The sequence below is a fragment of the Bombyx mori genome, chromosome 25 (assembly GCF_030269925.1).
Source record: "Bombyx mori chromosome 25, ASM3026992v2".
Taxonomy (NCBI): Eukaryota; Metazoa; Arthropoda; class Insecta; order Lepidoptera; family Bombycidae; genus Bombyx; species Bombyx mori.
The window spans coordinates 4,477,039-4,490,580 of NC_085131.1; the positions used below are offsets into that span (position 1 = coordinate 4,477,039).

Genomic DNA, 13,542 nt, shown 5'->3' on the forward strand with positions numbered 1-13,542 from the left:
TATTTTGTTCTAGACTTTCCATATAATTAATAAAACGGTAACCTTTTAATCAAGGTTTTCTTGTTCATTCTCTTTAATTCTTCGTCCATTTAAAATGGGGTGTATTAGATAAAGGGCAATATTCCTTCTAGAGTATACGTACATAATAATATACTGGAAGCATTCCATAAACCTAATTCAAAATATAATTTGCACCAAGTGTGGGCAAAAAATCTGTAGTTGATCTCTTTTAAAATTTGAACACATTGGAAAAATTTTACAAACATTCAAATAACTTTTATGATTTCTTTGTATATCATCATAGGAATGTTTGGAAACATCAAAATTATTTCATCACTGTATCTCTCAAACGCAATGAGTGCTTCGGCATGTGAAATTCATAAATCAATTCCTGTCGTATTGGGTTATGTCCGTTTCGATTGTCAATGCAATGATTGGTAGGCTCGTCAACAACCTATATTGATACATGTTGATTGGCACTTACTGATCTTTCACGTTTGATTTCAGTGGAGCGTGTGTCTCCTGTACTTGCTTTGGGAATAGTTATATTTCGTCTTCGATTATAATATGAATGTATCGTGTATATATCGTGACGTAGACGTGATTAAAATTGCTTCTGCGATTTATTTTCTTCTTCTTCTTCTTCTTCTAAATTGGTCTCTTCATTGCTGAAGGTCGTGTCTAGTTTGAAATGTTTGTTGACCACATAATTTATAATTGCGTTTATTATTTTCATGAAGTCGTCGTGGCCTAAAAAATAAGACGTCTGGTGCATTCGTATCTAGCGATGCATCAGTGTTCGAATTCCGCAGGCGGGTACCAATTTTTCTAATGAAATACGTACTTAACAAATGTTCACGATTGACTTCCACGGTGAAGGAATAACATCGTGTAATAAAAATCAAACCCGCAAAATTATGTTTTTCGTAATTACTGGTGGTAGGACCTCTTATGAGTCCGCATGGGTAGGACCCCTCCAATTTTGCCGTGAAGCAGTAATGCGTTTCGGTTTGAAGGGTGGAGTAGCCGCTGTAACTATACTGAGACCTTAGAACTTATACTTCAAGATGGGTGGCGCATTTACGTTGTAGATGTCTATGGGCTCCAGTAACCACTTAATACCAGGTGGACTGTGAGCTCGTCCACCCAACTAAGCAATAAAAAAAATCATTGTATTATTTCCTACATTTTGAATACTTTACAGTTTTTGAGATGAAGGGTGCCATATATATTTGTCGGCATTTGAATATTGCCGACTAACTTTTTACTCTAAATATATTTTTTTTAAATTACTTGTTTCTTAAGAACATATCGTGGTCAGTTTGTTCTGTGAAAAATTTACCTTAAAACGGCAGGTTCCCCCGCTTAAAAGATCGGTTATCTGGAACCCAGTGGCCGAACCCAGGCAAGGTAAGGAGATTCCTTAATAAAGCTACAACCAGACATGCAGCTTTTTCCAAAGACGCCCAAGAACCGTATGACAGTACCTCAGCTCGTATGTGCTAGGTGGTTTGTTTTTGTATGCATACATTTATCTAGTACTCCATAATGAATAATTATCATGTCATGTCAGTTCATCATGTTAACTTAGAGCATAGATGTATCTGATTATAAACTGCACTTCTGCGATCGACGCCATTTCAAGGTATCTTTACTTATATTTATTAACTTGCACAATTATTTAATCCGATTAATTGTATTCCGCTTATTTATTTTTTCAAATTAATTTTTCTACCATTTAAAACAATAATGCTGATGATAATCTACACGGAGCCGGTTTTAGTAGCTTCAGCTCCGACATATCCCGCCTCTAAACTGGACGTGTCGGCGGAAACCCGGCGATTACACTTTGACTCAAAAAAAAATGGTAATCCACACAATTCCGATGTAAAAAATTAAAACAATTTACTTTTCATCCAATAGAAATCATCAAATCAAAGTAATGTTGTGATAAAGAAACTAATGGTTCAATTAAGTTCCACCTCTCGAATTATCCAGTGGCAACTTCAAAGAAATCTGACCTTAATCAGTTAATATTGAGATTACTACTACGTATCAAACTAATAAACCGCGTTAGTTATATTAAAATGTACAATAACAGACTGTGTTTTTAAATGGAATGGAATAATATATAACAAAATTTATTTATACAATAATATTTTTCTATCAATTAATCCGTCCATTCCTACGAGATAGGCAGATTGAATGCGCTGCGCTACTTTATCACTGTTGGGTCTTTCTAAGGGGCCTTAGTAATATTTACTTTTGTAATCTTCTTTGAGGCTTACCTGAAACAAGAAAATATATTTGAAAATACACTATACAATTTTAAGACAAAATAAGAGTATGGTTTTTTACAGTAAACAACTTTGAACTAACGAAAACAAAGAAACCTTTTAAGATTTTATCTTTAAATTATTTTGAATATTCGCTCGACAAAATAAATACTGTTTATTTCAGAAAAAATAAGTAATCACATTTCAAACAATTTTCAGTACAGAATCTCGTTTAATATTATTATACAAATCGCTGGAAGTCTTTTTTAGATAATACTCGTACGTATTTTGAAGCATTTTTTTTTCCACTGCTTAGATGTGTGGACCATCTCATAGCCCGCCTGGTACTACCGATAGGTTCCACCACTTTCATTTTTTTCGGGAGAAGGTCGAGTCTCATCAGATATGTCCGCGCCTAAGGGGTGTGTGAGACTTGACGGTCTGCAGATATTGAGAGAAGACCGCAGGGTTAAGCAGATATTGAGAGAAGACCGCAGGCTCAAAGGATGTTCTTAAGGCCGTATCCACCAAAGGACTCCCCTTGCACTCTTTCACCCAACGCTCGATCTCCGGCCGGAGTCAGATACCGGTCAGATTAGGAGGGCTCCCGTGGTCAACACTACAACCAGACTCGCGGGGCCACTTCTAGAATGTCCGAATAACAGGTCATCGGGGCGATAGTTGACGAATCTACGTCAGCCGTCTCGATACGGCAGCTCGTCTGCGGTGCTGCTGGTGTTCCGGAATATCTGGACCAGAGCCAGTCTGCGGGGCCACAACGCCAACTGGTTGCTCTTACATGGCAATTCCGTAGAACTGCGCTCTAGCGCGCTACATTGCACCAGTTTTATGAAAGCAGGTAGCACGCCGCGTAGCCTCGCCTCCTCAGGTCGTTCCGTAACCTTCACTGCTAGGAGGTCGCCTCCTATAGGAGAACAGGTTCCACCATACATTCGAGTTCAAATGGTGGAACAACCGTTGTGGAAGCATTCACGTTGTCATGTCTACGAGTTCTGGTAGCTGTTTAGACAAATAACTAAAAGTTCCACAATGAACTGCTCTAAGTTTGAACTTTCTTCTAATACGTGTTGAAAACATAAAAGACAAGAATAATTACAACCAGGTCCCGAATATTTCCCAAAAAGATTGAGTCTCACTGGGTATTGACTGAACCTTATGGTACAGCACTTTAGGTCTACATAGCTTCGTCTCTTACGATATTTTATATCAGGTCCCCAATCCTCAACTCCTCATCTCCAAACAATTATATGACATGGTGTTTCCCGAACGCTATGACATGTCCTTCTTCAAACGATGCTTGTGGAGACTAGTAAACGGTAGGCAGCGGCTTGGCTCTGCCCCTGGCATTGCTGAAGTCCATGGGCGACGGTAACCACTCACCGTGGGCTCACTCACTCAGGTGGGCCGTATGCTCGTCTCGCTACAAGGGCAATAAAAGAAAAAAAGAAAAAAAAGCAATTTTATTTTTGTTCAAAGTAAAATATTACGATATCACACCGTCTATGTTAAAGAGATATATATATACGAGATAATAAATCTGTTGTTTCCGATCTCAGAGCAATTGTTTTCGAATAACATCAACGTCGAATCTTCAATTTGTTCAATAATTTAATTAAGCATCAAAAGGCTACACTCAAGATGCTTTCATTCAACAATGCCTCGGGCTACAATGCAATAAGAAGACCAAAACCAATAGACGAGAGTAAGCTCATTGTTCTCGCCCCTTCGAAGATTTTCAAATGAGTGATTGACACAATGAAAAACGCAAATTCTTCTTTATTGAGAATAATGAAGTGTGGCTCTGGGTCGGATTCAGGAAAGCCACACTTTATTTTATTTTTAGCGCACTAAATACATAGACGAATGATTTTTTTATCCTACCTATGCTTATAACCTTGAGGGGCTATTTCAGCTTTATCCTAGCGTGTAAGAGAGCTCTCGTGGCTCAAACCAGAAGTGTTGCTAACACTGGCCCTAGCAAGAGCAGTGCTTCACAGAATCTTCCACCGGATCTGAAACGCGACCCACTGAGATGATCCGGCGAGAAACTCAGTGTGGGTGTATTTACTCGTAGCCTTTCGTCGCAAGCGACGGGTTCGGCGAGGATGGACCAGCCTGGTGCTTAGTATAATCAGGACCAAAAGGCATCACACAGCAAAAGCCTCTACACACTATAAGAGTCTGTTGTTTGCCCATATGGTTTTTGGAACGAAGATCCTTATGGGACGATGCGGAGGGGTACCCTAACGGGGAAAAAACGTCCGTAACGTAAGATTTTTATTAGTAATACACACAGTGTACGACTTAACTTTGTAATAACGTACAAAAAATAACATATTTCTTATCATTCATTGACCACGATCTCAGAGCTTCGTTTGCGCAATACACTAACTCTTATGCAAACAACCGTGAATGAAGTGTACCACAATTAGTTCGCACGTTACCGAATGACCGTGGGTTATTCCGAAACCTCCAGTTTCATTTTCTTTATACCTCGAATAGATCTTAAAATTAATATTTGCATGATAAGGAACTTCGTTCCTATCCGGTGTCCCACGACACCACACATCTTTTTTTTTTTAGTATTAGTTCAAAAGCATCCAAAGCCATGGAAAACTTTTGTTTACGTAATAACGACTTAGTTTGCTTCCAAATCATTCGCTATGACTACTAATTAAGGAGTATATTACAATGAAATTCCCCAAATCCCAATACACCTACAAAGATATACTGTAATTAAGAACATCAAAAGAATGCTAAATTAAAATAAGCCTACGCATAATCAACGCTCATGTGATTATAGTATCTTTCAACTCTGAATCAGATACTATTTTTACTAAATAGGTCAAACACACACACACACAAACATATTTCGTTCACAAACGACTTCTCTGATGACTTCTAGATTAGTAACCTAACAAATTTTTATTTTGGATAAGACAATTGATCTTCTTGGTTTTTACGTCCATACCATTGCTTTTCCCAAGTCAGCGCATGGGTAAAGGTTCACAAATAAATAGCCTTCGCTCCGTCCCACGGAACGTTGTCCAGAAAAATTGAGGAGTCTCCGTGCTATTGTCTGTTATAAATGACGTAAAGATGTCCCGCGCCGCTCGAGATAATAAAAAGATAATTTGTAAACGACTCCTTTCGAGATTATTTAGTGAAAAACTGAGCGATTTGTGTCTGTCCATCACAGTATCAGGGATTTGGAAGATTGCCAGGCAAAGGAAACAGAACAGATCGATGCGTCCAGTTTTTGGAGCTAGGAATATCTAAGAGAAACGATCGAAGGTTGTGATTTATTGAAAAGGAAAGTTTTTTCAGGATTTTGGGGCAAATGATTTGGAAGCAAACTTCTCTCGGGTTTTTTTTTTTTACATTTCCTCGACAAAATGATTTAGGTACTTGTTTCATCAACCAACGATCTCAATCTTGAAATGTAATGTGCTTGATAAATGTTTATCAACATTGTTTGAAGTTGGTTTTTCAAGAGATGACCTTCAATGAGGGTCGCGCGAATCTGATAAAAGCGGATAGCGCAAGACCAATCGTTGTAGCTAGTAAAAATAGTGGTAGTAATTCCAGTACTCAATCCCACTAGGATCCCCTAAATGTAGCATTTATTGCGTGTAATATAGCTGATCTTGAATATAAACAAATTGGTGGCTCTATCAATTTCACTACAATTTTTATTATTATTACACATCATTAATATTCAGTTTGATAAATCTGATGAATTAGAACAAAAAAAACAATTCCCTTCTTATCATCCACGTACCGTCCGGCTTTGGAATGAGCTCCCCTCCACGATGTTTCCCGAGCGCTATGACATGTCCTTTCTTCAAGCGAGGCTTGTGGAGAGTATTTAACGGTAGGCAGCAGCTTGGCTATGGCCCTGGCATTGCTCAGGTCCATTGGCGACGGCAACCGCTCACCATCAGGTAGGCCATACGCTCGTCTGCCTACTAGGGCAATAAAATAAATAAAAAATGTTTTATTGTTATGTCGCTATATTTTCCTATTCAATTTTGTTTTTAACTAATGAAGTTAAAATGACATTTTCATTATTTTTTTACAAACATAAGTGTTTTGAAGAAAATAAATCAAGCTGTAATTATTCTGAAGATCGAGAATTGCATTAACGGTTTATTATTATTTTTTTATTTTTATTTATTGCTTAGATGGGTTGACGAGCTCACAGCCCACCTGGTGTTAAGTGGTTACTGGAGCCCATAGACATCCATAACTTAAATGCACCACCCACCTTGAGATATAAGTTCTAAAGTCTCAAGTATAGTTACAACGGCTGCCTCACCCTTCAAACCGAAACGCATTACTGCTTCACGGCAGAAATAGGCAGGGCGGTGGTACCTACCCGCGCGGACTCACAAGAGGTCCTACCATCAGTAAAACGGTATTAACGGTATACTACTCCACTCGAAAATGACTTGAATCCGTTTAAAATCGGGAATTTTAAATCTAAAAACCATTATAAAAACGGGGCAATGGACTCTAAGCTTAAAAATCAACAAACAAACTAAATTTTGTCCTAGAAATGACCGCTTAAGCGCGATCGCAGTAAACAGGACTTCACAACGCAGCTTCAAAACTGATAAACACTAGAGATACTGATATTAACTAGAGATCTGACCAGACAAAACTGATATTAACTGGAGATCTGACAAGACAAAACTGATATTAACTAGAGATCTGACTAGACAAAACTGATATTAATTAACATAATCAATTATGTGCCAGCATTAAAGAGCCAGGTGTATTTTAGCGATATATATTTTACTAGCGGCCCGCTCCGGCTCCGCTCGAGTCTTTCACACAAAAATTTCAACGATATTTGACGTTGTATTCTTTTATGAAATAAAATAAACTTGTTACGGCACAACTATAATAGTTAGACATATATTATGCTGTTGTGACACTTTTTGTACATAATAATGTGTTCTACAAAGTCGTCGTACATTATTTTATTCTATCATGAACAGTTTTCGCAGGGCACGCGATTTAAAGAATATTTTAGGTAATTTTTTTACACCTTGGGTTACATTATTCGAGTTTTAGTAAGGATACCTAATTTTTAAAAAAAAAAAAAATTATAGCCTATGTCATTCGGGAATAGTGTAGCTTCTAAACAGTGAAAGAATTTTTCAAATCGGTTCAGTAGTTTCGGAGCTTATTCAATACAAACAAAGAAACAAACCTTTCCTCTTTATAATATTAGTATAGATAATAACTTCTACCCGCGGTTTCGCCTGCGTAATCAAGGAAAAGTGCCAGTTTAGTTTCCCGTGGGAATGAGATGTCTGTTTCCGGGACAAAAGTGAGCCTGTGTCACTCTCCTGATCCAATACTATCACGCTTAAGTTAAGAAGTTTAACAAACATAAACAAACAAACACCCTTTCACATTTGCAACTTTATATATTTTAATATTTAAAGCATTAATATAATTACGCAATATCTATACCACAAAAGGACCTTACAGTTAGATATGGATTTTATTGGGTCTTCAATTCTAAAAATATTTACTTTAAAACCAAAGCATAAGCCAATTGGTTTACAGTTACAGTTACAGTTACATTAATAGTAATACAGTTACAGTAATACAGTTACCCGTAATACAGTAACTTCAGTAAGTCGTCTTCTAACACAGTCAGAATTGTAATTCGTAATTGATTTCATTACGTGTTTCGTGAACTTTGTTATTAAATTTGGGCTTTGTTAAATTGGAGCTTACGAGTATATGAATTGTCACAATAATGAAACGCGTTAGCAATTGACAAACAGTATCGCGTATGAAATTAATTAATATTAAAATATTATCTATCTACCAAACCTAGTAGATAGTGGATTATATTTATGTACGAAAAAAAGCGCAAGATTAAGACTTCTAATAATAAATAAGTACTGCCACTTACATTTACGAGATATTCATTAAAATATACATTCGGTAGTATCAAAATTACGAGGATCTTCCACTGTGCGAGTGAATTTGCTCCGTAGGGCACTCCTAATATTGTGGTTCAAAACTTGTTTATTATATGTGCATACAATACACATATTATATGCAAGCTATTCTTGAAAATGTCCTCGGCGATAACTACCATCACATAAATATTAATTGCACACCTCTAAAGGTCTAAAGGTCACCTCTTTGTCTAAAGTGTAGTCTTGGCGAAATCTGTGATTATAGAAGTATAATAAATAGTCTTTGACAATAGAACCGTAATAATGTTCAAACTTATAATTTCAATTAATTATAGTTGAGTTTCGACTTCTGCGGGGCCTTACTTACTTAGATGGGTGAACGAGCTCACAGCCCACCTGATACGTGTCGAGCGATTGCATTGTACGTTGGCATCTTACAAAATTTATTTAGTTAAAATAATCTTATTACGTTGAGTGTCTTATCCCAGGATCAAGCGCGAGCTTAATGAGCTGGAAGCGGAGTTGGCGGCGAAGATTAGCTCCTATCGGGGCTATGCGTGGGAGGAACGGATCGAGGAGGCCCGTGAGGACCCCTCGTCCGTGTCCCTCCACCGACTTTGCCGCCAGCTCTCAAATCGGCCTGCCCCGACTTGTCCACTCGTGGACGAGAGGGGCAACCGATGCTTCTCGGCTCAGGCCCGCGCCGATGTCCTGGCCGTAATGCTGGAGCGGCAGTTCGCTCCAAATAACTCTGCACCCTCAGAGGCCGCATTCCACCAATCGGTGGAAGAGAGCGTAGCAAGCCTACTCTCCTCCCCGGTGCCACCGTTGGGAGATGGTGATTTCATCACTCCCAGTGAATTGCGCCTCTCCATCAAGCGGATGAAGAGGCGCAAGGCGCCGGGCGAGGACGGTATTCCCTCCCTCGCATTTTTCCACTTCCCCGAAACGGTCGTGTCATTCATGACACGACTGTTCAATTCCATTCTGTCCACAGGACACTTCCCGGGAACTTGGAAATTGGGCAAGGTTATTGCCCTGCCCAAACCCGGCAAGGATAGGAGAAATCCCTCCAGTTATCGTCCGATCACTCTGCTGTCGCATATGGGCAAGTTGTTCGAGCGGCTGCTGCTGAGAAGGGTGTCGCCGCACATCCTTCTCAGACCCGAGCAATTCGGGTTTCGCAGCGGTCACTCGACAACGCTGCAATTGGTCCGCGTTATGCACCACTTGGCGGATCGGTCCAACGCGCGCCAGTACACGGCCGCAGTCTTTCTCGATATCGAGAAGGCCTTCGACCGTGTCTGGCATGCGGGACTGATCTACAAGCTGTTGCAGAACACGGACCTCCAGCACGCCTATGTGCGACTGCTGGGGTCGTACCTGGAGGGAAGATCCTTCCTTGTCGCGGTCGAGGGCGCAAAGTCGTCGGTGCGCCCAGTCACGGCCGGAGTTCCCCAGGGAAGCGTCCTGGCACCAGTCCTCTACGCTCTCTACACCAACGACATTCCCACGCTTGAGGGCAACCTCCAAGCGTGGGAAGCCGACGTGAAGTTGGCGCTGTTTGCCGACGACAGCGCCTACTTCGCGTCCTCTAATTTCCCCTCTGCGGCCATTTCGAGGATGCAGAGGCTGTTGGACCTACTGCCCCAGTGGCTGGACCGATGGAGGGTCGCGGTCAACGTGGGGAAGACCGCGGCTATCCTCTTCGGTCCGGTCCGCACAAGAGCCGTCCCAGGACAGCTCAGTCTCCGTGGAGTCAATGTCGAGTTTAGGCCCAGTGTCCGATACCTGGGAGTCAATATCGACCGGAGTTTGAGGATGACCGCCCACGCCAAGTCGGCATTGGCGGCCGCCCGCTATGCGAGGTTTCTCCTCCGGCCGGTGTTGGCCTCCAGGTTGCCGACCAGGACTAGACTCGGCATTTACAAGACGTATGTTCGTTCCCGTATCACGTACGCAGCTGCGGCCTGGTATCACCTCATCCCGCAGATCATGCGGGTGAAGTTACAGGCCCAGCAGAATCTGGCTCTTCGCACGATAGTCGGAGCAGGGCGTTACGTCAGAAATGACGTAATCGCCCGGGATCTAGATGTGGAGTCGCTCGAGGAGTTCATCCGGAGGCTAGCTCGTAATATGTACGAGCGGGCTGACGGTGGACCCCACGAGCATCTCCACAATATAGCTCCCTTGCACGCCAGACCGCCTGATGGTCTGGCGCTACCAAGGGAGCTACTAGAACCCCCGGCTATGGTAAGATAGTCGGCTTAATCGGAGTGATATGGGAGTGCTCATAATGAGTGCCCCCATGGGACTGAGTTGTCCACACTCTTCATTTCCCCCCACACTGTTGGGGTGCCCCCCTATGGGGACCCATTCTACCGCCCGTTTGGGTGGACCACTCCTCCTTAAGGGGAGTGACTTTACGTCGGTCCCTCCCCGCGACGGTCTTCCCCTTCTGGGGAGCCCTTAGTGGGTGAGCGCCAAACTAGTGCCGCGGCTCCCCCTCTGACTTGTAGAGGTGGGGCCGCGGCATGGGGCCGGTGGCGGGCCCCACGGTGCTGACTGTTGTCCCGGCTTTGTACATTCTGTAAATAGTTAGTATTAGTAGTCTAGTTTTAGTTAGTTTTAGTTAGTAGTTAGGAAAAAAAAAAAAAAAAAAAAAAAAAAAAATTATAATCAAGCAGAGGACAGCAGCTGGCGCCGGGGTGTCTCCTCCGCGGGCATCACTCCTCCCAAGAGAACCAAGCCCATCGTATTATGTATATGTATATATGTTTTGTCGATGCTATGCAACCGTATACGCGCTGCGAACAGTCCTTCCCCGTCTCGTCCTGCATTTATACCACCCCTGCCCTATGTGGCAGGGAGCTCCGTCCCGGGTAGTGGGGTTTGCCCCGAGGCCCGTTCCGTGCCCCCGAAAGGGGGTACGACGACCCTTCTTGTCTTGTCTTGAGTGTCTTAAATTCTTCAATTTGTGCTTTATCATTGTGTAAATATGCTGCAGTAGTGTTTTCAAAGTGAAATTCAAACAAAGTGCAACATTTTGTTTAAAGTGAATTCGATACGGGAATCTCACTGCGGATTTATACTGAGTTACAATGAACTTCCTAGATAACATCACATTTCGACGAAACCCCACTCACTCAGACACTAACAGAAATGATTCGTCTACTATGAATCGAACATTAGATTTAACAAGCTCAAGTATGCCGGAACTTTTTGATGACGAAAATCAATCGTTAACAACCAATGACCAGATTCAAAGGCTTACTACAGAATTAAGCAGTGCAAATTGTGAAATAGAGACATTATTACAAGAAAATTCCACACTTAAACGTATTAATGACGAACTTATGAAGAAAAATGAGCTGTTAAAAACAATATCATTGAGCCCAGTAGCTGAGAAGTCTCCTATAAAATCCACATCGCAACTAAACGTAACACTCAGAAGTAAACATAAACGTAAAACAACTCAAACCAATATTTTAACAGCTACAAATAACAAAGAAACACAGACAGATTTTAACTTGTCTTCTGAAAAAACATTTAAAAACAGCTCAGTGCAGACCGAGAGCAACTGCCCTCAAATTAAAGTGAATAACAGCAGTGGTCAAGTACGCAAGGAAAAAAATTTCACACCCACCCTCACCTCTCAACAAATGCAACTCTCTAATCACAGTGCACATACTCGTGTATTCACGGTACAAAATAATGATAGCATTGTTTCGTCAAAGCACAACATTTGCATAATAAGTAGCAACAAAACCAACAAAGTATCTTCTATCTCAGAAAATGTATTTGATAAAAAATACTACAACGTAATTCACTACTTAATGCCATCTCGCGGTGTTATTCAACTGCTTCATGGAATTGAGGCAAAACTAAGTTCCTACACGTTAAATGACTACTGTGTAATTCAAGTTGGGGATGATGATTTTAAATATACGCAAGATTATTCTATTTTGATTTCTTTTTTAAGAGTAAAATTAATGGCAATACAACACACTAATATTATTGTATGTTTACCAACTTTTAAAATTGGATATCTCTATAATGTATTTAATAGAAGAATTGAATTATTTAATCATTTATTGTACATTGACATCCTAGCTAACGAATATGCATATTTGGTGGATTCCAATTTAAACTTAAGTTATGACTATCGTATGTTTTATAGGAAAATGGGTTCCGTTAATAATTTTGGCTTCAAAGTTATTTTGAGAGATATTTGCTCTTTGGTAATGTATATTAACTCTTCTAATACCTCAGACAGCACTTTAGAAGATAGTTGCGAAATCCAAAATAAAGAGTTTTTTATAACAGACACATATACGTCATGCACCAAAACATAGCGAGCCTTCTTAGCAAGACCGATATTCTTTCAGTGTGTCTAAATGAACTGAATGAAAAACACGTATCCGTAGACGTACTATGCATCACGGAACACTTTATGATGAGGGGATATGAAAAACATCTTGTTCTACCTAATTACAATTTAGCTTCTTGTTTTAGTAGAAATAATATTAAACGAGGGGGAGTTTGCATACTTATAAAGAATTGTCACCAATGGAAAGATATGCCAGGCATAGCTGAGATGTCAATACCAGGCCTTTTTGAGTGTTGCGGGGTATACTTGACACATTGTGATACAATAATTATATGTGTATATCGAGTACCTAATCCACAAAATATACATGTATTTTTTAATAAATTTGAAGGTTTGATTTGTATGATTACAAAGAAATCAAAAAAGCGTATTCTGATAGCCGGTGACTTCAATATTAACATTTTGGAATTGAATAACGATACTATAAATTTTGAATGTATGCTATTAAATTTTAACATGACCTTAGCAGTAAGACAACCAACTAGACTTCGTAGTTTAACTTGTATTGACAATTTCATTCATAATTCAACTTCCTCATGTACTACAGATATAATTGAATTCGCAATGTCTGATCACACGGCACAGTTGATTAAGTTTCCAACTAAACAATTTTCTATTATTAACGGCTGTAAAATAAAACGAAGAGACTACTGTAAAGAAAATTTAGGAAAATTCCGTGATTGCTTAATCAACTACTCTTTTACTGAAATGTATAGTACTGATGATCCAAATAAGGCCTATGATAATTTTTTTGAGATTTTCAAACTCTTTTATGACCTTTGTTTTCCGGAAAAACAAATATTTATTCGATTACACAAAAAGGCTAAGTGGATATCACGTGGTATAAAACAATGTGTAAAAAAGAAAAGAAAACTTGTTTGGTTGTATAGGCATAACCCTTCTTTAATAA

The 13,542-nt window shown here is 40.0% G+C and overlaps 1 protein-coding gene and 1 long non-coding RNA gene across 4 annotated transcripts in view; both read right to left on the reverse strand.

Moving 5' to 3' along the window:
* The window catches only part of LOC101741141 (uncharacterized), a 428,733-nt gene that overhangs the window by 322,775 nt on the left and 92,416 nt on the right, over positions 1-13,542 (reverse strand). The gene's annotated exons all lie outside the window — the stretch shown is intronic.
* LOC134201391 (uncharacterized) overlaps positions 1,884-13,542 on the reverse strand; it is a 67,061-nt gene continuing 55,402 nt past the window's right edge. Inside the window, exon 2 of the long non-coding RNA XR_009976660.1 lies at positions 1,884-2,288. This is a non-coding gene — a long non-coding RNA (uncharacterized LOC134201391). The remainder of the gene's footprint in view (positions 2,289-13,542) is intronic.